The sequence below is a fragment of the Lygodium microphyllum genome, chromosome 12 (assembly GCF_053477565.2).
Source record: "Lygodium microphyllum isolate KBCC chromosome 12, Lygodium_microphyllum_v1.1.10, whole genome shotgun sequence".
Taxonomy (NCBI): domain Eukaryota; kingdom Viridiplantae; phylum Streptophyta; class Polypodiopsida; order Schizaeales; family Lygodiaceae; genus Lygodium; species Lygodium microphyllum.
Window position 1 is genome coordinate 144318196 of NC_141146.1, and position 25677 is coordinate 144343872.

The window sequence follows — 25677 nt, forward strand, 5'->3', positions numbered from 1 at the left end:
ATGGCAGCGCACGATCTGATCCGTGACGCCACAGGCCATTAAGTGATCGAGGGGGGGGCCCAGCAAGCTCCTCGCTCGAGCTTGCTCAGGGCCCTCTCCATGCACGCTGACAGATAAGGGGAGAGGATTCCCTCCCCTCCCCTATTTAAATAGGGGGGTTGCTGCCATAGGAAGGAGGGTAGGCTAAGGGTATAGTGCGGAGGCATCGCCGCGCTGAACAAAAGGGGAGGGTGGTCGTAGAACTGCAGTGGTCCGAGAGGAGAGGGGTGCCATCACCCTGTTGCGCGAAGCTTAGAGGGAGAGGGTGGTCGTGGAGAGGGAGGAACCAACCCAGCTGCCGCTAGACGACAGACACACCAGCGGCCATCCTGATTCACTGCTAAAATCCATCGCGGCCACCTCCTGGCCGTCGCATCACGGCTGGGGAGTTATTTTTCCCCCACATGTCCTTCCCCTAAAGCTTGGAAGCTTCCAAAAGGGGGGCCTTCTTAGCCCCCTTTCCCCTGGTGTTAAACCCCCCCTTCCCCCCCCCCCCCCCCCCGGTTTTAATCCTCCTAAGGCCCTTTCATCCCCCTTCTCGTGCCTTTCCAAAAACCCTTCCATACCCCCCATGATTTAACCTTTAAGCCCTTTGTCATGGGCTTTGAAACCTTTTCCCCCCGTGTGTCTAAATCCCCCTTTTCAATGGGTATTAGAACCCCTATGTTTTACCCATGAAGCCTTTCCCGTAGGCCTTAAAAACCTTATTTTTTTTTCTCCCTGGTGGTAACCCCTATAAGCCCCCTTCTTCTTGAGCCTTGGAACCCATCCCCCTTCGTGTTCTATAATCCCTTAGACCCCCTTTTTGCGTGGATATTGGAATCACCTTTTTTTTCCTTCCCCCCCCGTGAATAAACCTTCTCTAACCCTTCCCTTGTGGCGTATTGAGAACCCTTTTCTCCAAGTTGACCTAAGGGTCCTTCGACCTTACTTATAACCTTTATGGTTACTATATTCCCTTAGAGTTCTCTCCCGCACCTTGTGTCTTTTCCATCCCTTTTCATTCCTCGTTTGAACGAGTCATTAAAAGGCCATTAAGCCTTCCCCATGGCTTCAATGGGTCTTAGTCATAAAAGATTCTGAAACACCCTTTCGAATTCCCCGACTTCAAGGAGGGAGCCTTCCAAAAACTACTTTCGACGGACGGTGCAAGGAAGCGACGGTGGAATTCTGAAAAAAAAGAGTGTAAAGCTGCTTCCACGTTCGAACGACTACAACTGTGATGCATCCTAAGAAAGTCCAAGGAGTAGCTGCGGGAGGTGCATCTCCTGGTATCCATGTGGATATCTCACCCCAAAACCAGGTTTTTCTTCTTGGCTTTAATTCGGTTTTAAGTCGATCATGCAAAGAGAAATTGTTAGAGATAGGATATATTTGTCCGGGTTATTTGTAATGAAGGAGTTTAGCTTATTTGAATGAATGATAATGTATAGAACTTAGTTTCCTTCGAATTGCATCAAGCATCATAAATTACGAGCAAGATTATCCATTTACTATAGTAGTATATTTTAATCCTAAAGGTATAGAAATTATATCTTGCACCATTAGTCTTATTCCTTTTCGCAACGAATCATTGTAAATGATTAAATTCATGATAGGTTTCTTTCGTTGCTCAAATTACTAGGAAGTTATCATTGCTAATTGCACATCTTAGCAAGGGAAATGTTTGTTATTTGGCATGAGTTCATCTGCAAGGAAAAATGAAGTTTAAATTGAACTGTATTGATTGAAAAGTAAATTGTCACAAGGATAGCAAAACCGTGACAAGACGATTAATATTACCTTCCAAAAGATAACCAAACCAATCTAAACATAGAAATATTCATACCCTAAGCACTTGGCTACTTTCCTTATTGTAGGGTCAAAAAAATTCGTAAAAATAAAGAACTAGGGTTGTCCCCTAGATTCTTAAAAAGAAACCCTAGGGCCAACATACATCAGCTTAAAGGATCTAAAACGGATTATTCCATCGCAGGACTTGCGCAGCAAGTACGAAATCATTTAGTCTTGTGATTGATTCACAAAGAGAAAGGGTAAAAACCCTCAACAAGGATGGAGGATCCCTACGCAAGTTATCTTGCAAAAGGACGTATTTTTGGATATCCTTCTAAATAAGGAAAGTTGTAAACCGGAAACTAGCATATCTAAGGAACTTTAGGATTGACCAAGTTGGGTTAATAAGGTACGCCCTACACCAAGAATGTAAAGGATCTTGCCAATTTACAAGACACCTTGGGAACGAGTGCTGATACACTCAAAAAGGAAAGAACACTTCCTTAGCAGTTTGCCAAACAACACGGTTGATTAATGGAAATGTTTGTGCTTGCTAGAGATTTTAGGGCTCTGTTTGAATTATGAATTACAAATTAAATGAGTACCTATACTTCAGGTTAAAGGCTGAAGGAAGAGGCAGTCTCAGTTACCCTCGACTACCTGCCTAACCCTAACCAAGGGGGTTGTTCACCGCGCTGGGAACGTGGACTGAACCCGCCGCGAGAGGTCTTTCCGTTGAGCTCTACTTGGAGTAGGAGGACGCTTGGGTGCCAGGGGGCTCTGGCCGTAAATCCCTCGCCTTCCGGGTCCTGCACAAGAGGCTAACGTCACTCGGGATTGGATCTCGAGGCCCGCATACTAGTTTACGGGCGGAAGCTTGGAATAGTGATCCCTGGGGATTACTGGATAGCCTTCGAGCGGATTATGGACAAGCCTACGGGCGGAACTCCTTGTATTTCAAAGATAATTTGAGGGACCGAGGAGGAGAAGCTCTCAATCTTCTCCTCTCTTCTTCTCTTCTCTTCTCTTCTCTTGTCTTGCTCACGGCAATGGAGCTTGGAGCGTGGAGCTTGAGGATGGAGCTTGCTTCAAGCTTGCACTTGGATCGTGGAGCTACCGGAGTGCGCGGGAGAGGAGGTAACTCGAACGGCACGGAGGTAAGCTCACTACACCCGTAAATATGGATGGCGCATCGGCTATGTGAGAGGTAGCCATTAGTGCTCGGCTTGGAACGCTTGAAACAATAAGCGGTCAGTGGGTCTTGGAGGTTAAGTGAAAGCTCCCACACCCTATCTTTGTCGTTGTCTTAGCCATTCAGCATGATTGTGCCTCCTCTATGAGGAGACATATATTGATCATCTCCGTTCAGCCTGCATCTCTCTTATTGCACATGACAAAGCTGATTTAGACTGTTTGATCTTCACATGAGCCCTCACTTGAATCCGCCTATACCATCACTGACATAGTTGCTTCATGGGATTACTTTTCTTCACTCCTCCTCCATGTTGAGTGGCCCTTTGATAGGCACAACGTGCTTTCCGATGAGATCTTTCCATGCCTTGGGTAGACCAAATCCCAAGGCTTCCACACTCCTCCGCAAAGAAGGGTCCATGTGCATGCAAAATGTGCTACAAATGCTCAACAACAACAAGCCATTTAGTATCGTACAATATATTTTGAACAACAAAAAGAACTCAAAGCTGTAGCTATTTAAGTAATAACCATGTATTGTGTCAAGTTTGTCGCACCCCATGCCTTTTCATCGCTAGTGTAGAACTCTGTCACAACTGCCTCAAATTTCTCAACATCCCCATCTTTAAACCTAGCTTTTTGCAACAAAGGTGCTAGGCGATCAAGTGCCAACCAAGATCTGGCCTTTTCCACCCTTGCTTGTCCTAAAGAGCCTCGATCAGGTACAATTGCATGAAGCTTTCTCCACACCTCAAAATCTGTACCCAGCTGACCTCTCTGGGCATGATTAGATAAGAACTTTCTGGCTTTTGCACCTCCAAAACATGGTTTGCTAGGAATGTTTCCTGTCTTCCCTAATTTTTTCAAGTCCTTCTCAATCTTCACTTGACCACAATGCAAACCTACATCTGAAAGCACTTGCTCTATTTTTTTAATAGTTCTTTCACTCTCTAATGTTGATTTCATAATCCATGCAAATTCGATGTACATATAGACTAGTTTCTCAATTATTCTAACCAGCGCATGCAAAACACAAATATGAACTCTGATCAAAGGGATAGCAAGAATTGGGTCCCAATTAGGATCCACTCTTGGAGCATAACAATTTGGGGCTTGACGCCTATTACTGTTTGCATTTACGGATTTCCATTCTCTCTCTTTTCCTCCTTTAGAGACACCTCGTTCGGCCATGCAATATAGGCAAGGATACTTGGCCATTGCTCCTTGGGAAATACCAAACATGCATTTCAAGGTTTTAAGATCTGCATTCAGGTGCAATTCAACCTCATATTTCCCATATCCTTCTACATAAAGCTTTTCACCATTCGACTGTTGCTCCTTAGTGGAAGGAAGCTCTGTTTGGTTAAAGTACCACTTTAGAATTTCATGGGTCTCTATTGGAACCTGTTAACAAGAGGCTAGTTAAATTGTCTACAACATGTAATGAATAGTAACATAATATTACTTTTTTAAAAATGGATAGCACCTCACCTCAAATGCAGCTAGCCACCAAATCTCATTTTCGGATTTTACACTAAAGTTCCTCTTTATTAAACAACATCCTATAAGACTTTGTGCTAATGCCAGCCATGTCACATATACCTTGTGCATCTGTAGGAGTGATCACTCACCTTCTGTAAGGATTGCTTTGCTATGTCTAATCGAAGTCTTGCAAACTTAGGATGATGTATTGCTGGCTCCATGATGTCTTTTGCCAACACTTTGCCAAATATATCAGAACCTTGCTCTTTTGGACCCACAACATCCATGACCATCCTGAAGCAACAACGATAGTTATTTCAGTCCATCATTCATCTAACTATACTACCCCCCACACCCAATCCCCCATCTCCAAAAAAGAAGCTAAAGATGAAAATGAAAAGTGAGTGCTCACAGAAAATATGGATCCCATAATACCTGCAAGCCTTCACACAATGCTTCCATTGGCCACCTCCAACATTGAGTTCTTCCAATGGTTTGAACTGTCTCTTGCGTAATCGAGCACCCAATGGCGTGTCTTTCAAATGTTGTAATTTTTTGTTGAACTTCTCGAGTTGTTTTCTAAGGTCTGCATTCTCACTCTCCAAAGTGAATTATTGATTTCTCGAACTGCCAACATTTCATTCTTCTCCTCAATAGTGGCCTGCATCTTACGAATAGTCTGTTGCAAATGATCTATCTCTTTTTGTAACCTAGAACAAACTCTTGCTTTGTCCTCATATGAATCTTGCAAAGGTGTTGTGATTGATGCCTAGTAAAAATTTGCACCTTCGAGCATTTTTATTCTGGCATCTCTATCAATCAACTATCTTTCAAAGTTACATTGAATGACACTTTGACATTGGCCAAACAATCTTTTGCAATATCCAAGCAATCCATTTTCACCCTCACACACGAACTTGAAGAAACTTGTCAATGTTGAGATATCGAGCTCCACTCGTGATATGCCAGGGTGACCGTTGTGCATTTATGTCACCAACTTGTCAGTTGCAGATGCGGTTGGTACACCACCCATGAATAATAGCTAGATGACAGCTATCCTTATCTACTCTAGTTCGTGGCTTAGTTAGTATGCCACCTTAGTTATTTGAGTTTGGTTTGAGACCCATATATAGGGTTCTTCTATTTCTTTGTATGAGAGTTCTTTTTGGCTTACACAACTAAGAAGAGGAAAACTATTTTCAGCCTCCACCCTTGTGTGTATTCCCCCATTGTGCAAGCAAGAAAGCTACAAGTGAGACTCCTTCCTTCTCTCCCACAATCTTGACATGGTATCAGAGCCTTGTTCGTGGTAAGGAGCTCAAGAAAGCAAGCCAAGCTCGCGGTGTTCTGGTAAGAGGAGCAGTGTTGCTTTCATTTTCTGTTTTGGGAGCAGATCTCTGCAGGTAGCACAGCCGGGAAGTGCAAGAGTGCATTGTCTCAGGTTGAGATGCCCTTCACGGTGAAGCAAGAGGGCAGTATATGCTGCGGGAAAGGGCTTTAGCCCTTGGCGACCCTATTTTTTTTATTTGAGGCCATTTCGGGGCCTGTTTTGGAGGCGGAAGTTTTCTGCACGCACTCAAGAAAAGGCCCAATTTTATGCTGTGCGACCACTGTTCTACAGGTCGGTGAAAAGTTACCACAGAAATTGCATCGTATGCTTGTGCGCAGAGACATTGGGAGTTACAGAATCATCCTTGTTGCCTGTTGATGCAAAATCGTCACTAGGAAGTAACTGTGTGGTCAAATACCACTTTCGCCAGTTTTGCAAATTAGCCCTTGTGAGGCTGAAGCTGTATTCTTTGCAGTGACAGAATTTTTTGCAGTGTTCTGTAATGGCATCTGATTCTCTCTCACAGATTGTCACTGAAAAGCTTGACAAGAACAACTTCCAAGCATGGAAGTTTAGAATGACGAATTTCCTTATGGGAAAAGGATATTGGGAGTTCGTTGCAGGAAATGAAGAAGAACCAGTTCTTCCTGATGTTCCCAATCAACAGCAAATGCAAGCATTTAAAGCATGGCATGAGAGAGCCAGGAAAGTTATGTACTGGTTGTCTATCAGCATTTCAGACTCTATGATTGTGCATATTCAAGATGCAAGTACGCCAAAGGAGGCATGGGATACTTTGTCAAAAATGAATAGCACAAATACGCAAGCCAGGAAAATGCAGCTCAAGCAAGAGTTGCATAATGTGCAAAGAGAAAATATGAGCATCAATGACTACCACATGAAGGTGAAGAAGATGGCAGATGCACTTGCTTCCATTGGGTCACCAGTGGAAGATGATGATTTAGTTTCTGTGACCTTGAATGGTCTAGGAAAGGATTATGCACAGTTTCGGACATCCATTTCAGTTCGTGAAAGATTTCCTGATTTTGAGGAGTTAATTGCTCTTCTAATTTCTGAGGAGCAGAGAAATGGTGGTGCATCTTCTTCAGGAGGAACTTCAAAAGAAGCTGTCTTCTACTCAAATGCTGGAAGAGGTAGAGGCAGAGGTAGAGGAGGCCGATTTGGAGGCCGTGATAGAAATCAGAATATGCAGCAAACTCAAGAAAACCAGTCCTATGGAGGAGGGCGTGGTAACTCTAGAGGCAGGGGGAGCCAAAGAGGTCGTGGTGGATGGCAAAGAGGCCAAAATGCAAACAGCAATGTTGAATGCTACTACTGTGGTAAAATTGGTCATATGGCTAAAGACTGCTATAAAAAGCAGAATGATATCATGAATGGAAAATTGCAACAAGGGAATTATGCATCTTCTAGTAGACAGGGTGATGACAGAAATGAGCATTTGTTTATGGTGCAGCACATGAACAATTCTGTGACAAGTGCAGAAGAAAGCAACGATGTATGGTATGTTGACTCAGGTGCATCAAACCACATGACAGGTCATGCAGAATGGATGGAGGATGCAAGGAAAATGGAAAAACCAGGATTTGTGGAGACTAGTAATGATACTGCACATCCTATTGTGCAGATTGGAAAAATTCATTTGTCTATGCAGGATGGGAAAAAGAAATACATGTCCGATGTATTTCATGTCCCGAATATCACCAAGAATCTAGTTTCTGTTGGTCAAATGGTTGAGCAGGGCTTGCAGGTCAGATTTAATCCTCATGGATGCTTTGTTGAGGATATGAAAAATAAAGGTCGCTTGATAGCAAAAGGAAAGAAGAAGGGCAGAATGTTTACGTTGGATGCAGACATGTCTGAATTGAGTGCAGCAATGCTTGCACATGGGACCGGTGTAGTTGCAGATATTGATATTTGGCATAAACGCATTAGTCATGTTAATGTACAGCGACTTAAATCAATGCAGGCCCAAAATATTATTGCAGGATTGCCTAAATTCAAGGTTGCAGAAATGCATAAGGTATGTGAAGCCTGTCAGTTTGGAAAACAGGCAAGGAAACCATTTCCTAGACATGTTCAAGAGAGTAAGAAGCCATTGGAATTAATCCACTCTGATGTGTGGACTACTAAAGCTGCATCTCTTGGAGGCTGTCATTATTTTGTCACTTTTATTGATGACTATAGCAGAAAAGTTTGGGTGTATTTTATGAAAAAGAAAAGTGAAGTTTTTGGGAATTTCAAAACTCTTAAAGCTATGGTTGAAAAAGAAACAGGCCTGCAAATAAAATGCCTAAGGTCAGATGGAGGGGGAGAGTACCTCTCGAATGAGTTTGCAAGGTTCCTGTAGGAGCATGGCATAAAGCAGCAATATTCATGCAGTCATACCCCACAATAAAATGGAATTACAGAAAGGAAAAACAGGCATATTGGAGAGGTATCTCGTGCCATGCTCAACAAAAAAGACTTGCTAGATTTTTACTGGGCTGAAGCAGTTGCTACAGCAGTCTATATAATGAACAGGACTCCCACTGCAGCAATACATGGGATGACTCCAGAGGAGAGGTATACTGGTAGGAAACTAGATATTTCTCATTTGAAAATTTTTGGTTGCATTGCCTATGTACATGTGCCAGATGAGTTGAGATCCAAGTTGGATCCAAAAGCTGAGAAGTGCATCTTTATTGGTTACTCTTTGCAGCAAAAAGGGTATAGATGCTATAACCCTTCTACTCGTAAGTTTACAGTGAGCAGAGATGTTTTTTTTTATGAGATGAGTAGCTGGTATAAACCAGTAAATGTGATTGATGATGTAGATGCACAAAATGGTAATGCTGCACAGAATTCAAAGCAGCAGTCACAAAATATTAGTGGACCTGGAGCGTTCTCTAGCAGTGGTTCACATTCTTCGCCATGGACAGGCAGATTGAGATCAGGAGAATCTTCTCAAAGCAATGCAGATAGTGGTATGCAGGTATCACGAAAAGGAAAAGAGAAGGTTGATTAGTCCATGTTTGATGTGAATGTAGGTCACTCTTATGTGGATGGTGAATCCAGTGGCTCAGAACAGAGCATTGATGATGAGTTGGGTATTCCTTCTATTGTTACACCTGGAGTAAGGAAGACCAGGGATGTTTTGAGAGCACCTGGAAGTGAACCTATTTTGCGTAGGTCTACGAGAGCTAGGTATCCTGTGGATAGGCTGAAATATGATGGATTTACAGGCCATTCACTATGCATATATGGTCAAAGTGATACATGAACTAGAACCCACTTCTTTTGAGCAAGCCATGGGAAAAGAAAAATGGGAGAAAGCCATGGATGAAGAAATGGATGACTTGGAAGCAAATGCTATATGGGAATTGGTACCTTTGCCTAAAGGTAAGAATGCAATTGGCTGTAAGTGAGTTTATAAGGTGAAGCACAATGCAGATGGTTCTGTGAACAGATACAAGGCAAGATTAGTAGTCAAGGGGTATGCACAAACATATGGCATTGACTATGAAGAAACATTCAGTCCGGTTGCAAGGATGGCAACCGTAAGAGCAGTCATTGCTATGGCTGCATCAAAGGGATGGTGTTTACATGAGATGGATGTAAAGAATGCCTTCTTGCATGGTGATTTGCAAGAAGAGGTCTATATGGAGCAGCCACCAGGTTATGTGCATGTTGTTCATCCTGAGTTTGTTTGCAGGTTGAAGAAAGCCTTGTATGGCTTGAAGCAAGCACCTAGAGCATGGTCTGACAAGATAGGACAGTATCTTGTCACTATTGGCTTTCAGATTTCCAAGGCAGATTTATCACTTTATGTGAGAAAAACAGAGAAAGGTATTATGCTACTTGTCATTTATGTTGATGATTTGATTATGACAGGTGACAGTGATGAAGATATCCTTCATGTGAAAATGCTATTAAAGCAGAAGTTTGAGATGAAGGATTTGGGAGAGCTGCGTTATTTCTTGGGCATTGAGGTGATTAGATCACCAAGTAGGATACAGCTCTTGCAGAGGCAGTATGGATTGGACATGCTGTCCAAATATGGGATGACAGGCTGTAAGCCTATTTCAGTTCCTTTGGAGTAGAATGTGAAGCCGAGCACAGATGCATGTGAGCTTCTGGAAGACCCTACTATGTACAGACGCATAGTAGAAAGCTTGATTTATATGACTATTACCAGGTCAGATTTGAGCTATGCTATTGGATTGGTAAGTCAGTTTATGCAGGCTCCAAGGGAACCACATTTGGATGCGGCTAGACGCATACTCAGGTATGTGAAGTCCACATTGCAGTATGGACTATTTTATGAGACTGGGGTTCAGATACAGTTGCATGGATACACTGATGCTGATTGGGCTGGTAGTATTTCTGATAGACGATCTACCAGTGGGTATGTGTTCTCTTTTGGGAGTGCTGCAGTCACTTGGAGCAGCAAGAAACAGCCTACAGTTGCCTTGTCGAGCACAGAGGCTGAGTACAGGGGTGCAGCAATGGCTGCATGTGAGGTAGCTTGGTTGCATAAGCTACTTTATGATATGCATCAGTCTACAGATGGGCCAGTTGTCATTTATTGTGATAACATGAGTAGTATACACTTGGCAAATAACCCAGTCTATCATGCTAGAACAAAGCACATTGAGGTGCATTATCACTATGTGCGGGAGAGGGTTTTACTAGGTCTTATTGATCTAGTTTATGTCAGCACAGAGGATCAGGTAGCTGACATATTCACGAAGGCATTGGGCGCAGAGAAGCTGCGCAAGTTCAGAGACGTGCTTGGTGGAATTGGGATTGAGCTCGAGGGGGAGTGTTGAGATATCGAGCTCCACTCGTGATATGCCAGGGTGACCGTTGTGCATTTATGTCACCGACTTGTCAGTTGTAGATGCGGTTGGTACACCGCCCATGAATAATAGCTAGATGATAGCTATCCTTATCTACTCTACTTTGTGGCTTAGTTAGTATGCCACCTTAGTTATTTGAGTTTGGTTTGAGACCCATATATAGGGTTCTTCTATTTCTTTGTATGAGAGTTCTTTTTGGCTTACACAACTAAGAAGAGGAAAACTGTTTTCAGCCTCCACCCTTGTGTGTATTCCCCCATTGTGCAAGCAAGAAAGCTACAAGTGCGACTCCTTCCTTCTCTCCCACAATCTTGACAGTCAACCCAAAGAATGATGGAGATTGAGAGGAGGTTAGATCTGGTGGGTAAATACTACCATCCAACCATAGGTCCATATTTTTGTTTCCTTCATTTCGAAGCTCGATAATGTGGGCTTTGCATGCTGGCCTAGACCAATTTCTCTTACAGCAGGGAGCATAATCGGCTTCTACTTGAAAGTGGATGTCCACCTTTTTCTTTTTTGGTTTCACAGGTTGCATTGCATTGTTCTGTGCTTTAACAATACCAAAAAGCATCATGAACTCACACATTAACCAAAACAAACCAAAGATAGTACACTTATCTCACGTGAAGAAGATTGCTTCATTAAAACCAAAAGACAACATCACTAACTAATACCTCCTTGTCCATGAAACAAACTTGTTGTTATCCTGGATGCACCAAAAGGTACACAATACTTGTAAGCACAACCCTCACTTGAAAAGGGTAAGAAATGGGATTGTTGTTCATGCACAAGCAGGTATGGCACATGAACAACAATTTCTTTTCCATCCTTTTTCGAAACTTGCCGCCTCAGTCTCTCCTCAAACCTTGATGTATGCTGAATCAATGTTCCATTGAATGTGCCACGAACTTGGAGGTAGGCAGGCACTCATGAGATGGAGAGGAAGATTCTGGTGTGAGAAAGACGCGGGAGGTTATGAGCTTCCAAAATGGAAGGAATGTGAATGAGAAGAAGAGAAAATCAAAAACTTCCCGCGCAAAACAATTCGGATTTGGAGTGGTTGTGGAGTCAGGAAGAAAATGAGGGAAACAATGCAAGATGATGGGTTGTAGGGGCGAAGTTTGGTTGGCAAAGTTGGCTTGGTTCCATTCAAAAGTGTAATGAAGAAAGATAGTGGAGACTTTTTTCAATAAAATAAGGCACCATAGTGGGAATAAAAAACTATATGTAAGAGGCGTTGTTTTGAATTAAAAAACACCCCACATGTCAGTTAATGGAATAAAGAACTCAAAAATGACGCATCTTCCCTCCAATATTATATGTGGGTTTATTGGCTTGCTTTGTCCACATCACCATCCCAAGGGAGCTATTACAAGGCCTGTTTTTGAGTCCAAAATTTCCCTAATGCATGTTCTGTCATCAGATTATTCTATTGCTGAGACCCAAGTGGACCATGTTCATAATAGGGGCCTCAAATACTGATTAAGCCAAATTCACCTAAACGCACTTGTTGTATTCCTCAAGCCAAAAGGAGCGATCTGTTTTGCTTGTTCTTTCCGCACTACCTCCCTAATCTTTCCAATAATGTTCAAAGGTAATTCAGGAAAGTGTGTGCTCAAGAATACCTGAGTATACGACTTGAACTCCTCCTGTTCTCTTGTCCAATTCCGAAACTCTGTAACAGAACTTGCGCAAAGGATTCCCATTCCTCCTCTTCTGTAATCCAATGTCGAAACTCCGCAAGCTCGGAATTCATTTCTGACTGTATTCCTTCATCCATAAATCTTCTGCATCTTGTCTATTCTGGAACATCTCACCTGATGCCCAAAGATAAATTCGCAGGATCGCCAAGTGTTAAGGGGTAGAAAACTAACAGATCAGAAAATCAATCATATCAGGTATATGCCAACTTGTGATACAGAAAAACAGAGACATAGACACATGCAGGGAAATCTATTCTGCTCCTGCATGATCACAATAACAGTTACAACTGCCCACCTTTCCCACGACTTTCTTCCCTCTTTTTCACTCCCCAAAAAGATTTAAACATCCACATATTGCTTTTCACATTTGATCAGTTATAAAGGTTTAAAATACCTTTACAAAGCCAAAATAAAGATCTCCTAAGCTATGCTATACTTATGCCTTTAGCAAGATGCAGGTGTTTCTTTAATCTCTTTGTCCACATCAAACTCGACATGAACTCGCGCCATGGCTAAATTCAAGGGTCTAGAAAAGACATGGAAATTATAATTTCAAGCAATGAATCAAGAGACAGTTGGTCTTAAACACCAAATCTCTGTGTGGTGAATGGATTCAACATAACGCAAGAGGAGATGCCAGAGGAAGCTGGGTATTCCTCCTCGCGTTGAAGCGAATCTATTTTCCCTAACACAAATAGGCAATCAATTCACCATTATTCGAAGAGGCATATTGTGCTTCCTATGGGACCTTCCCTTGCATTATGGTGAATCGATTCGCCATAATGCAAGAAGGCATATTGTGCCTCCTATGGGACATTCGCTCGCGTTATGGTGAATTGATTCACCACTATGCGAAGAGGCATATTGTGATTCCTATGGGACGTTCGCTCGCATTATGGTGAATCGATTCACCATAATGCAAGGAGGCATATTGTGCTTCCTATGCGACCTTCGCTCGTGTTATGGTGAATTGATTTACCGCTACATGAGGAGTTTTGAATCCTTTGGCGCCGCCTCTCACGTTATGGTGAATTACAAATAAAGATACTTCTCATGTACCCATACTGAGAGAGGAGGTACCAAACAAATTATAATAGCCTACCTTGCATTGTTGTGAGTCAATTCATCGTAATGCTAGGAGTCATAGGGTTTAGGATTGACCATAATGTTTCTTTCATGAAAAACCAAGAGAACGAAATAAGAAAAGGAGAAGGAAGCACAAGAGAGATAAAAATACCGGGAAAACGAGTCGACGTTGGTCGCATGAGATGGAGATGAAGAAGATTGTCGTTATCCTTGATGGAGATGAAGGAAGTTGGAGGTTTGTCTTTGTTGTTTGATATAGGACACTGAAGAGTACGATTGATGAAGGAGGTTGGATGAGATGGTCGTTGAAGGAGGATGATTGAGAAAGGCTGTCGGTGTTGAGATAAATGAGAATACAAATGGATGGGCATCCAAGAGAGGCAATTAAAAACCGTTATAAATGCTATGCGACACATCAGCGCCACCTTTTCACTAGCCATTCCATGAATGCCATGTGGTAGCCCATCATGCACCTTACATGTGTGCATGCTTTAAAGACTAATCAAAGACGTTAACTACGCCACCTTTTCGTCCTCTTATCGATTACGCCTTCTCCGTCCTCCTATTTGCCTCCCTCCAACTTCCGACTACCCCCACACTACTGAACCAATATTCCACCTCCTACACGATAGTCTCCATTTATTCCCTCGAATGAAATGTGATTTTTTGTATATAACTTTATTATTTTGTGAGTTTTTTGTACATTCCTTGAATGTTTTGTGTTTTCTGCGACTGTTTGCCCTCTGCCATTGAATCTTACATTATGGTGATTCGATTCACCTTAAAGTAGATGGCGGTCCATTGGAAACTCAATACGGCTCCATGTGTTATGGTGAATCGAAACACCAAAATGCAAGATGAAATGGTGAGAGATTCATGATACTCCTCCTCCCGTTGTTGTAAATCGATTCACTATAATGCGAGGAGGATTGTTTTAATTTGACTACCCCTTGGTCCCGCATTATGGTGAATCAATTCAATATAATGCAAGATCAAAGGTCAAAGGATTCACGATATTCCACCTCGCATTGGTGTCAATTGATTCACCATAATGCAAGGAGGATGATTGCGCTTTTAGTGGCCCTTCATCTCGTGTTATGGTGAATGGATTCAACATAATGCGAGGAACTGCATATTGCTTTCTTGGCCACCCTCTCTCGCGTTATGGTGAATTGTTAATGGTGTTCTACTGAATTGCTAAGTTTTCTGCACCTGCTTGCATTTCCAAATGGCTCGTGTAAGGCATATAGCTAGACCCAAGGACAATGCAGGTCCCTCATCTAGTGGGAAGAGGATGGTCACTCTGAATGCCTCAAGATCAAGGAAATCAAGCTGTCCTTCCCGATTGTCCAAACTGCAGCCTAGACAAAGGTTTTTCGTAGAGCATTCATCAATGTTGTGAGAATGAAACGATTTATGAAGTAGCCAACTTTTGCTATTCCAAGATTATCATTCCAAAGGCTTGTCAGAAGGATTTCCGAGCGAAATGGAATTTTGTTTAGGTGGAAGGCATCAGCCCTGTTTTGCTTGCAGGAGGCTGTAGAGGATTGGATGATCAAATTCTTTTTGGATAGTTATGTTCTTGCGGCCCATGCACACAGGGTCATAGTGATGAACAAAAATACTTTTTCAGCCTAGCAGCCCTTCGCTTTAGATACGATAAGTTACTTAGGCCAATTACAATTACGGATGCACGAATTGTGCAAATTTTGGATGTCCGTCCAGTTCAAAAAGTCAGAATTGAAGAGGTAACGGAGGGTGTTCCAAAGCATCAGCATGAGACCCAGGCAAATTTTCGGGCAAGCGCTCAAAGGGAACATAATGTGTCAATCCTTGCATTGCAAACAAAAAGAGAAAATGTTTGCGCACTCCACGCTATGAATCGGGAGGCGCTTCAAATTTTATTGCTGGAGTTCTATGTACCGTATCATATTAGAGGGCGAAGATTTTATTTCCTGATTCATGCCGAGGAGATAAACATTTTGTTTGATCCTAGAACTGAAGTCAACAACAAAGTGCTCAGATGTGTTTTAAGGTATACTCTTTTCTCTATCCTCCCACAATTTTTCATTCTTGGCTCTTCAAAGTTAATGCCTAACTCTTTATATGTTTTCTTGTGAAGTTTTGTTATGTCGCAATTGCCCGAGGATGTACAGTATCGGGTGTTCCAAATTGATTTGCTAGTGTCAACACTTTTGGTAGTGGAGTAAGTTCCCTACCTTGATGTGCTAAACTGGTTTTGGAAAGTCCAGCTGGACAATGCTCGAGTAATTTTTTTGGCATATCATGAAAGGGGAGTTTGTTTGTCTCTCTTGCATGATGTTTATACGAATTACCACACACGAGTTGTATAGTGCTTCCTTTGGCACGTGCTCTCGCTTCATAGTGAATCGATTCACCACAATGCGTGGCTTGAATCTAATAGAAATCATTTTGGATGTGATGTAGTTCCCATTGGAGTCTTATTCTAGTCGATGTGCAAGACAATGTTGTATACCTTGCAAATTCGACATCTGGTGTCCATGGCAATGTTTTGTTGTGAGTTAAAATCATTACGCCACATATTATTGTTTAAATTAGAGGTCTGGATTGATCAGGATATTGACTGGTCTTTGTTTGCATTTGTTTGTAGTAGCATCCAGAAACTAATGGCCGCTTATGAGAGCCTAAGCATGGACACTAACACCTTGGAGCGAATGACCATTTGAAGGGTTAGTGTGTCCAAACAAGATGATGGTCATAGCTGTGGGTGGAGGGTTGCTCTCAATGTGTTATTGCTGCTACGGAGCATTTTTCAGCTCCCTTGAGAGGATGTAAGCATTTTTCAGCTCCCATAGGCATGCGTGCTCTTGTTTATCTTCTTGTATATTGTCAAGTTGATCTTATGCCTTGATGAATTGTGATGGTAGTTTCCATCCATGTCTCGTTACGTGGACCTGGATGTCCAAACGTTCGAGGAAACGATTCGAAAGATGATTGAGGTTGCAGAAGCAATGCCTCCAGACGGCCCAGTGGACTTCATCCCGCCCAATCCATGAGGGGGGATAGGCCCCCTGAGCCTCTTAAATGGGCTCTATACTTGGGAGAAGAGCCATGGCTCCATCCTGAAGCCCAGGCCTATGGGTTCCAGTGATATATAGTTTTTTCCTTTTCGATGTGTTGTTGGATTGCTTCTTCCAACAAATGTACTGTTCTGTAACATGTTATTTGTAAATATGCAACAACTCATGTACATTTATATTTTTTAACACATAATTAGTGTTATTGGAGAGAGAATATCAATTGTAAATGCACTTTTGATTTCAAAATCAGAGGATCAAATTTGCTACTGTGTTCCTTCACTTCTTGCTTTCTTACTTTAGGCCTTTTTTGTATATATAAAATTCAATTGTGTATATTTTTACCTTCAATACATTGTTTCAAACAATAAAGCACTACAAAAGCAATGTTCTGAATAGATAAGTATATTGCATATGGAAAATTCATTGTCACCATTTACATATACATGGTCACTTCATATATCTTCAAGTGCCTCCAATTCATGTGAGGCTGCAACATCTTTACAAATGATTTGATGCTCTCTTCTTCTACTAACCTTCCGACCATCTAGCTTGAAGCAAAATTGATATGTAGGATTTTGAATAGCTACTTCTAATTCCTTCCTAACATATTCAAGAGTCCAATTCTCTTCCACTTCCAATGTCAATGATGGGTGACCCTGTCGAATCAAAACTATATCTATCAAGCAAGAGTGGCTGCCATCTCTTGTATCTTAGTCCATGCTTTCCCAGTTGTTGTTGATCTATCGCCACCTTCTATAAGTAAATGACATGCATAGATGTTGCGTGGCAATATAGCAGCTGATTCCAAAATATCATTAGGATAATATCCTGAGTATAATCAAATAAGCTTTGTAATTGTTTCACAAAAAGACATTTGAATGTTATAAAGCTCACCGAAATGCAATGTCGAAGGTGTTCAATCGACATTCGATCAAATCGTCTCCCTTTGATGATTTCACTCTCCAACCTTCGCCAAACAAATGATCAAGCCAGGCTTCATCTATATCTTTGCACATAAAAGTTGCTCTAGTTTTTCTCAATTGTTTACAACCAGAAAATAAATCAACAAAGCATGCAATTGGAACAAACAAACTTAAGTGAACATTTCTTGCTCCAATGCTAGGCTTCATAGCACATTTAATATCATTATACATTTTGGTCCTGTAGGACTCTATCACTTCTGTATCAAGCAATGGCCACTCAGGACTATTAAGTGGAGGCAAAGGAATATGTTCCAACTTTCCATGCCGACTCGATTGAGTGGGCAAGGTATAAAATGAGTCATAGAAATATGTTCTACTTCTTGCGAGATCACTTGGTGCACAGCCTTCATATTAAAGTTCCCCCACCTCACCATGTACAACATTCAAGAATCCCGTCAAGCATTGTGTAGGCTCCCACTCCTAGAGATTGGATGGGTACAAATTTGTGCAAGATAGAAAAATGTATATCATTCACCATATTTGCAACATTGGAATGCAAAACACAAGCACTTACAATGTGGTCTGTGTCTTGGAAGTCCTTCCAATGGTCCCACGTTGATCTCTTTTTGCATGAATACATGCTAGATCAACACTTCTTTGACAATTTTCCTTCCTAGTGCCATCTTGAAGTCAAGGATCCTTCCTTTCTAATGTTTGGCCAAGTCTTCAGATGCCTTTCCCTTCACTTGGTATTGGCCACGGTTTCCTGGCTGCATAGTGACCCAAGAGTACTTCCTGTATACTTGGGGAATCCATTCTTCATTGTCGTCTTTTATGTTATACAACACAACAGATGAGATACTGCTCCTTGCTCGTTTCAATCCACTTTTGGTAGCCATGAGAGATTAGCAGACGTATGAGAAAGAAGAAGTAGCAGAAAGTGGATGACTAAGCTAACCACTTTTGCGGATCAAGGAGGGAACAAGAAATAAGGAACGGTGTGTTCTTTTGGGCGCCAAAGATGTTTCGAGTTTCAAAATTGGAAACAAGTTGAGGGAATAACCAGGAGATTGGGTATCTATCTATTCCAAGCATTCAAAATTATTAGTTCTAGGGGCGGTGGAAGGAATTTTTTAATGCTCCACATCTTAACACAGGAATGTGGAAAACATTCTTTTATTGTGTTAGGTGCTGACAAAAATATGGTTAAAATATTTTAAGACAAAGTGGTTTTTTTTCTTCATTATTTCATGAAGATAAGAGTTTCTCCACATTTTAGGTGGGTTTGTACAGAGGTCCCACCAGCGGTGAATATCGTTGCCAAGATTTCATGTCACTCAATCTATTTGTCTATTATTTTATTATTATTGAAACAGTCCTCTTTTGAGTCCAGAATTTTCCTAATGAAGGAGGGACTAGCCTTAATAGCTCTCACTGAATCTCGGTATACGGTAAGGCATGTAAATCACTAAAGTTTTGCAAAAAAAGTGTTGACATCATCCTTATTGCGATCTTTTTATTCTCCTTTGTACAAAGTCTATTTAATGTTTTTCAGAATATGACTTATCTCTTGTGAACTAGGAGGTGTTATGGCTTAAATGCACCAAGGGATGAGGTGGATTGGTTAACACACTTGCCATGGACTTTGGGGTGAAGAGTTTGCAGGATTATAGTCACGGTTAGCTTTTTGTGCATATACCTGCACAAGTATCCAAAAATCCTTTGCTGCACTAGCTTTCGTGTAAATACCCATGCCATGATTTAGTATATCTTTCTAAACTTATGTGCATTTGCATGAATGACCTTGCTATATCTTATAAATGCTTATGACAAGTGGAAGGATCTCCTTATGTCATTTCATCATATATACCTTATTTAATAAGGTTCTTTAAAAAATGTGCATGTCCTTGGATGGACAAGTGACTCGGAACAACAAAAGTATGCATGTCCCTAGATGGACAAGTGACTCGGAACAACAAAAGTGTGCATGTCCAAGGGTTTAAAGCAGTCCAAAAGTGCATAAAGTGCAAGGAAGAGCGCTTCGGTATCATTGTTGTCTTCATGCATAATCTTGAATGTTCTTTAGGTTGAAGGAAATACGTTTTCTATCAAACATTTTCTTCTTTCATTGATCAATGTAGGTCATTATTGTGTGCATGTGCACTCTTTCACTTGCCTTTCCTACGGTACGATAGTACCCGATTTTTCTTCAAATTTTGAATGTGTATGTGTCCCCTTAGTGCATGTAATTGGCCACCATCGAGTCCAAAGTTTCGACAATCAACACTAGCATGTCTATGCCCCACAACAAAACCGAATGCTGCTGTACACAAGAACATTTGAAGGATGCATACACTTGTAAGAGGAATAGACAGGTGATGTGGAGATGGATGATCACATGCAATTAGGAGTGGGTGGGCAAGGGTATAAGTGTCACATATTGCCAAACCTGAAAGGTTCAGGTTTAGTATTTTGACCATAACTTTCTATCTGTAACTCTGTTGTGGGAAAGTGAAGTTATCTACACAATCAAAGGGGTGGAATGTGGTCCTCTATATGTGGTGGTCATGTATGTGAGGGTAGATAGTGAAACATAATATAACGTGATTGTGAAAAGTGGCCTAAAATATTATCTATAATGCTCTTATAATTCATAAAGTATTATTAGAGGATAGTGTGCAGCACTTGGCATAGCTCTTTGCCCTAACACTAGCCCTTTTAAAACTTTCCCTAGTAAATTGAAGTTTCAATTCATAGCTTGAGAGTGTTCTTGACGGCAAGGAAAATAAGATTAGGATGTGTGAGACTAAGCATGTCATACTCTACCAAGATTCCACATTCTAGTATCTCATCATAAACACAAAGACATCTTCTCAAACAACTTACATGGACTAGAGGATGAATCATGTAAGTGGCTAAAGATGAATCATGTAAGTAGCTACAGAATTGGCATGATTGAAGTGATGATGATGCCGGCCAAGCTTAGCGGTCAAAGAAAGACAAATATGTCCGAAGCTTTTCCGTTGGGTGTCAGTGGTCACTGTCAAGTGTTTTGGCACGTGCGTACTACTTGTACTTTTGCTGAAGTCAGGGTACGCTGTGCGCCATACCCTGAAGGCTGAATGATGATGATGCCTGCCAAGCCTTTTGTTATTATTTATTTAGTGGTGGAAGAAAGACAAATATGTCCGAAGCACATGCTGAATTCAGGTCCAGTTGTAAGGCCAAAACGTGGGGACCAAGAGGTTGCGTGTTCAATTCCTGCCAGAGCAGCTATTTAAGTGAATGCTTTTGGACGTTTGGAGGTGGCGTGGCAGCTCCTTTTAATCCGCACAGCTCCTCGTCTCTTGTGCCTCCTTTTGTTGGCCTCTATCCCTTTTGAGCCTTCTTTTGCACGACTTTATTCCTCCCCATCCTAAATGCAAGTTCCACTTTTCATTTTGAACTCCTCTCTCCTCATGGTTTTTTAAAATCAAAACCACTCCAACCTCCTCAATACCATGGTTTCTTGGAGACAAAAAGAGCACACTCCCCTCTTCCTATTGGTCGTCCACTAATCATGCTACTAATCAAAGGGCCCTTTCTATGTTCAAAAGCCCCCTAATGCCACGTAACGAGACACGGATGGAAACTGCCATCACAATTCATCAAGGCATAAGATCAACACGACAATATACAAGAAGATAAACAAGTGTACGCATGCCTATGGGAGCTGAAAAATGCTTACATTGCGTATTTGGCTAGAAATATATCTAGACGACCTATGCATTTAGTCGAGATGGCTGGAACACTTGAAATATCTACGATTGGTTTTTGAACATTGTAGATTATATAGGATTTCATTAAACCCACTAAAATGCCAATTCTGTGTAAAACATAGTGTTATTCTAGGTCTATATGTGGTGGTCATGTGTATGAGGGTAGCTAGTGAAATATAATATAACATGATTGTGAAAAGTGGCCTAAAATATTATCTATAATGCTCTTATAATTCATAAAGTATTATTAGAGGATAGTGTGCAGCACTTGTTTATGATGGTTTTAGAGGTTGTGAAAAATCATGGCTCAATGGCATAGCTCTTTGCCCTAACACTAGCCCTTTTAAAACTTTCCCTAGTAAATTGAAGTTTCAATTCATATCTTGTGTAACGTGTCCACTAATATCATCCAGGACACGTCTTAGCAGTCCTTCGGAAAGGATGTCTAGAAAGCTTCACCCGGTACTCCCATGGAATGTTATGGGATCTGCGATCTAGGGCTTTTCGCGTCTGCCACGTAGCGAAAGTATTCCGGCCCTTCCCACTTAGGATCGACCTGAATTAGGGTTTTCCTGATTGGTCATTTCCTAATAGCAACTAGCGTGGGACCCAAGCGAACTACTTTACGCAGAAACGCCAGGTCCGAAGCGGATTCACGCTGCACTTGGTTCAAGGAGAATGGGAAATGAGAGGGATGCAAAGCTCAACCTCTCTGCCATAAGGCATGTTCCCATTCCGTTCCCCTAAAACAGCGTAAATCGGGTTAAGACATACTCTAGATCAACGCTTTTGTTGTTCTTTGTCCTTTGACGATCATTCCGTTGTTACTCATGACTTGAGAAAAGTTCACGCCCAACTGGGATCACCTCGCCGTAGGACGGACCCATGGCCCATCCTCCGCACTTTCCTCAGGTCGTTTTAGTTATGTAATTAACTAACACAATAGTTGGACATGTAACAACCAGCTTCTTTAATTAACCCGTTAAGCACTGGTTCTTTCATGTAATCTTATCACTTGACATAGAAAAACAATATCAGACAAGTTCTTTATTAACAGGTCATCATATTTAACTTTGAAATACAAGAGTTCTGCCCGTAGGCTTATCCACAATCCGCCCGAAGGCTATCCAGCAATCCACAGGGATCACTATTCCAAGATTCCGCCTGAAAACTAGTATGCGGGTCTCGAGATCCAATCCCGAGTCACGTTAGCCTCTTGTGCAGGACCCGGAAGGCGAGGGATTTACGGCCAGAGCCCCCTGGCACCCAAGCATCCTCCTGCTCCAAGTAGCGCTCAACGGAGAGACCTCTCGCGGCGGGTTCGGTCCACGTTCCCAGCATGGTCAACAACCCGCTTGGTTAGGGTCAGGCAGGCAGTCGGGGTAACTGAAGCTGCCTCTCTCTTCAGGCCTTTAACCTGAAGTATAGATATTTATTTATTTTGTAATTCATTGGTCAAACAAGTCAAACAGTACTCTAAAATCTCTAGCAAGCACAAAACATTTCCATTGATCGATTTTGTTGTTGGCAAACTGCTAAGGAAGGAATCCTTCCTTTCGAATGCATCCAGCACTCGATCCGGGGTGTCTTGCAACTTGGCAAGCTCCCTTATATTCTGGGTTAGGGCGTACCCTATTAACCCAACTTGGTCAAACCCTAAAGCTCATTGGATACTTCAGTTTCTGGTTTTTAACCTTCCTTACTCAGAAGGATATCAAAGTATACATTCTCTTGCAAGATAATTTGCATAAGGATCCGCCATCCTTGTTGCGAGAATTTGGCCTTTCTTCTTGTGATTCAATCACAAGACCATATGACTCTGTACTTGCTGCGCAAGTCCCGCATCGTACTATGCGATAATGGAGACGAAACAATCAGTTTCAGTTTCTTTAAGCTGAAGTTGTTAGACCTAGGGTTTCCTAGCTTCATTCTTGTAAGAATCTCATGAACAAACCCTAGTTCCTTTTTCGATTACAATTTACTGAACCTACATTCAGGGAATGTGGACAAGTATTTAAGGTATAGACGTTTCTTGGAATTTTAACTCATTCCCAACTAATGTTTCGCAGCATAGGTATTTTTAAGTTTAATTTGGTTAACTCTAGAAGGTAATTTCGAGATTACTTCCGTATGATTTGTTATCTACGTGTCAATTGACTTTTCGATCCTATACTTTATCGATTTGAGGCTAGGTTAAACCCAACTAATCTTCCCTTTTCTTTGCGAACAAACTCATGCTAAATAAGCAACCTTTTCCTTGCTAAGTTATGCAGTTAGCAACGATAATTTCCTAGAGTTTATGTATCGTAAGAATCCTTTCATGATTTGCATTTTCCATTCATAAAGCTATTTGAAAAAAAAAAACGTTTATGCTTTATTTATTTTGCATGATTGAATTACGACGATATAAAATTAAGAAGGAAAAACCTGGGTTTGGAGTGAGATATCCACATGGATACCGGGAGATGACCCTCCCGCAGCTACTCCTTGGACTTTCTTAGGAGGCATCACAATTGTAGTCCTTCGAACGTAGAAGTAACTTTACACTCCTTTTTCGGAATTCCACCGTCGCTCCCTTGCACGTCAATACTCTTCTTCTCTTTTTCGAGTAGGGAAAAAACCAAGTCCCAAGGGTATTTTGGAAAGGACAAGGAACAGTTAAGGGTTTAACCACGAGGAGGGGGTAATAAGACCTTTAAGGTCTTAGTTCTTTTGGGAGGGAAAGGCTTACAAAGCCCAAGGAAAAGGCCCTATAGGGGTCTACACACCGAGGGGGGAGTAACAAGCCCAAAAGAAAGGGGCTTAAGGGTTAAATACGGGGGGAAAAAAGGTTTAAATTATGGGGTTCCAACACCCATGGGATGAGGGGGCTTAAAACACGGCGGGGGTGGGGGGGGGGGGTGTGTGGTTCCAAAAGGCATAAGAAGAGGGCCTTGGGAGATTTTTGGACACCGGAGTGAAAGGTATAGGACGGGGGGTCCTAGAGGGATTTTAGGACACGGGGGGGGTGTGTGGTCACAGGGGGTGAAAAGGGCTTAGGGGTTTCAAAACCCAGGGGGAAAAGATGAAAGGCAACACAAGGGGGTGAAGGGAACACAAGGGGGTGAAAGGGGCTTAGGAGGATTTAAAAAACCCGGGGGTGAAAGGGTGAAAGGGGGCTTATCTAGCCCCCTTAGAAGCTTCCCTTTTAAGCTTCATACGTGGCCAGGAGGGAGATTGAACACCGTGTCGGTGACGGCCTGGTGGCGCTTCTGTGTGGCAAACGAAGATGACGGTTATAGGCGGCGGTACTGGCTTTGGTGGAGGTGGCTCCTCCCTCTCCACGTCCAACCTCTCCCTCTAGCTCGGCGCACTGGGTGACGGCACCCCTTTCCTCTCGGCCCACAGCAGTCGTCGCAGGATTCCCTCCCCCTCTTGTTCAATGGAAACCCTCTGCACTATACCCTTAGCCTCCCCTTTCTCTCTTTATGGCCACAGCCCCCTCAGTTTAAATAGGGGAAGGGAGGAGGATCCTCCCTCCCGACGTGGCGAGAGGCATGGCCTCCTACTCCCGCAAGCTCCCAACGAGGAGCTTCCACTTCATGCTATTCGCCTCCCCTTCCAGCACATCAGTCGGCTGGGGAGGGGAATAAAAATTTGTATATTATCCCCCTTTTAAAATATGTATATATGTTTTTTTGCGAACGTTGCATCTTGAGAGTGTTCTTGATGGCAAGGACAATAAGATTAAGATGTGCGAGACTAAGGGGAGCAAGGCCATCTTGGCTATAAAGCATGTAATACTCTACCAAGATTCCACATTCTAGTATCTCATCATAAACACAAAGACATCTTCTCAAACAACTTACATGGACTAGAGGATGAATCATGTAAGTGGCTAAAGAATTGGCTAAATATGAATCATGTAAGTAGCTACGGAATTGGCATGATTGAAGTGATGATGATGCCGGCCAAGCTTAGCGGTCAAAGAAAGACAAATATGTCCGATTCCCGAAGCTTTTCCGTTGGGTGTCAGTGGTCACTGCCAAGTGTTTTGGCACGTGCGTACTACTTGTACTTTTGCTGAAGTCAGGGTACGCTGTGCGCCGTACCCTGAATGATGATGATGCCTGCCAAGCCTTTTGTTATTATTTATTTAGTGGTGAAAGAAAGACAAATATGTCCGAAGCACATGCTTAATTCAGGTCTAGTGGTAAGGCCAAAACGTGGGGACCAAGAGGTTGCGTGTTCAATTCCTGCCAGAGCAGCCATTTAAGTGAATGCTTTTGGACGTTTGGAGGTGGCGTGGCAGCTCCTTTTAATCCGCACAGCTCCTCGTCTCTTGTGCCTCCTTTTGTTGGCCTCTATCCCTTTTGAGCCTTCTTTTGCACGACTTTATTCCTCCCCATCCTAAATGCAAGTTTGACTTTTCATTTTGTACTCCTCTCTCCTCATGGTTTTTTAAAATCAAAACCACTCCAACCTCCTC

At 42.2% G+C, this 25677-nt stretch overlaps 2 pseudogenes; one reads left to right on the forward strand and one right to left on the reverse strand.

Annotated features, from left to right (window-relative positions):
• Positions 1–14694: 14694 nt before the first annotated feature.
• LOC148028390 (uncharacterized) lies at positions 14695–16599 on the forward strand (annotated as a pseudogene).
• An 819-nt stretch (positions 16600–17418) lies between these two features.
• On the reverse strand, positions 17419–18134 carry LOC148028391 (uncharacterized; annotated as a pseudogene).
• Positions 18135–25677: the final 7543 nt, after the last annotated feature.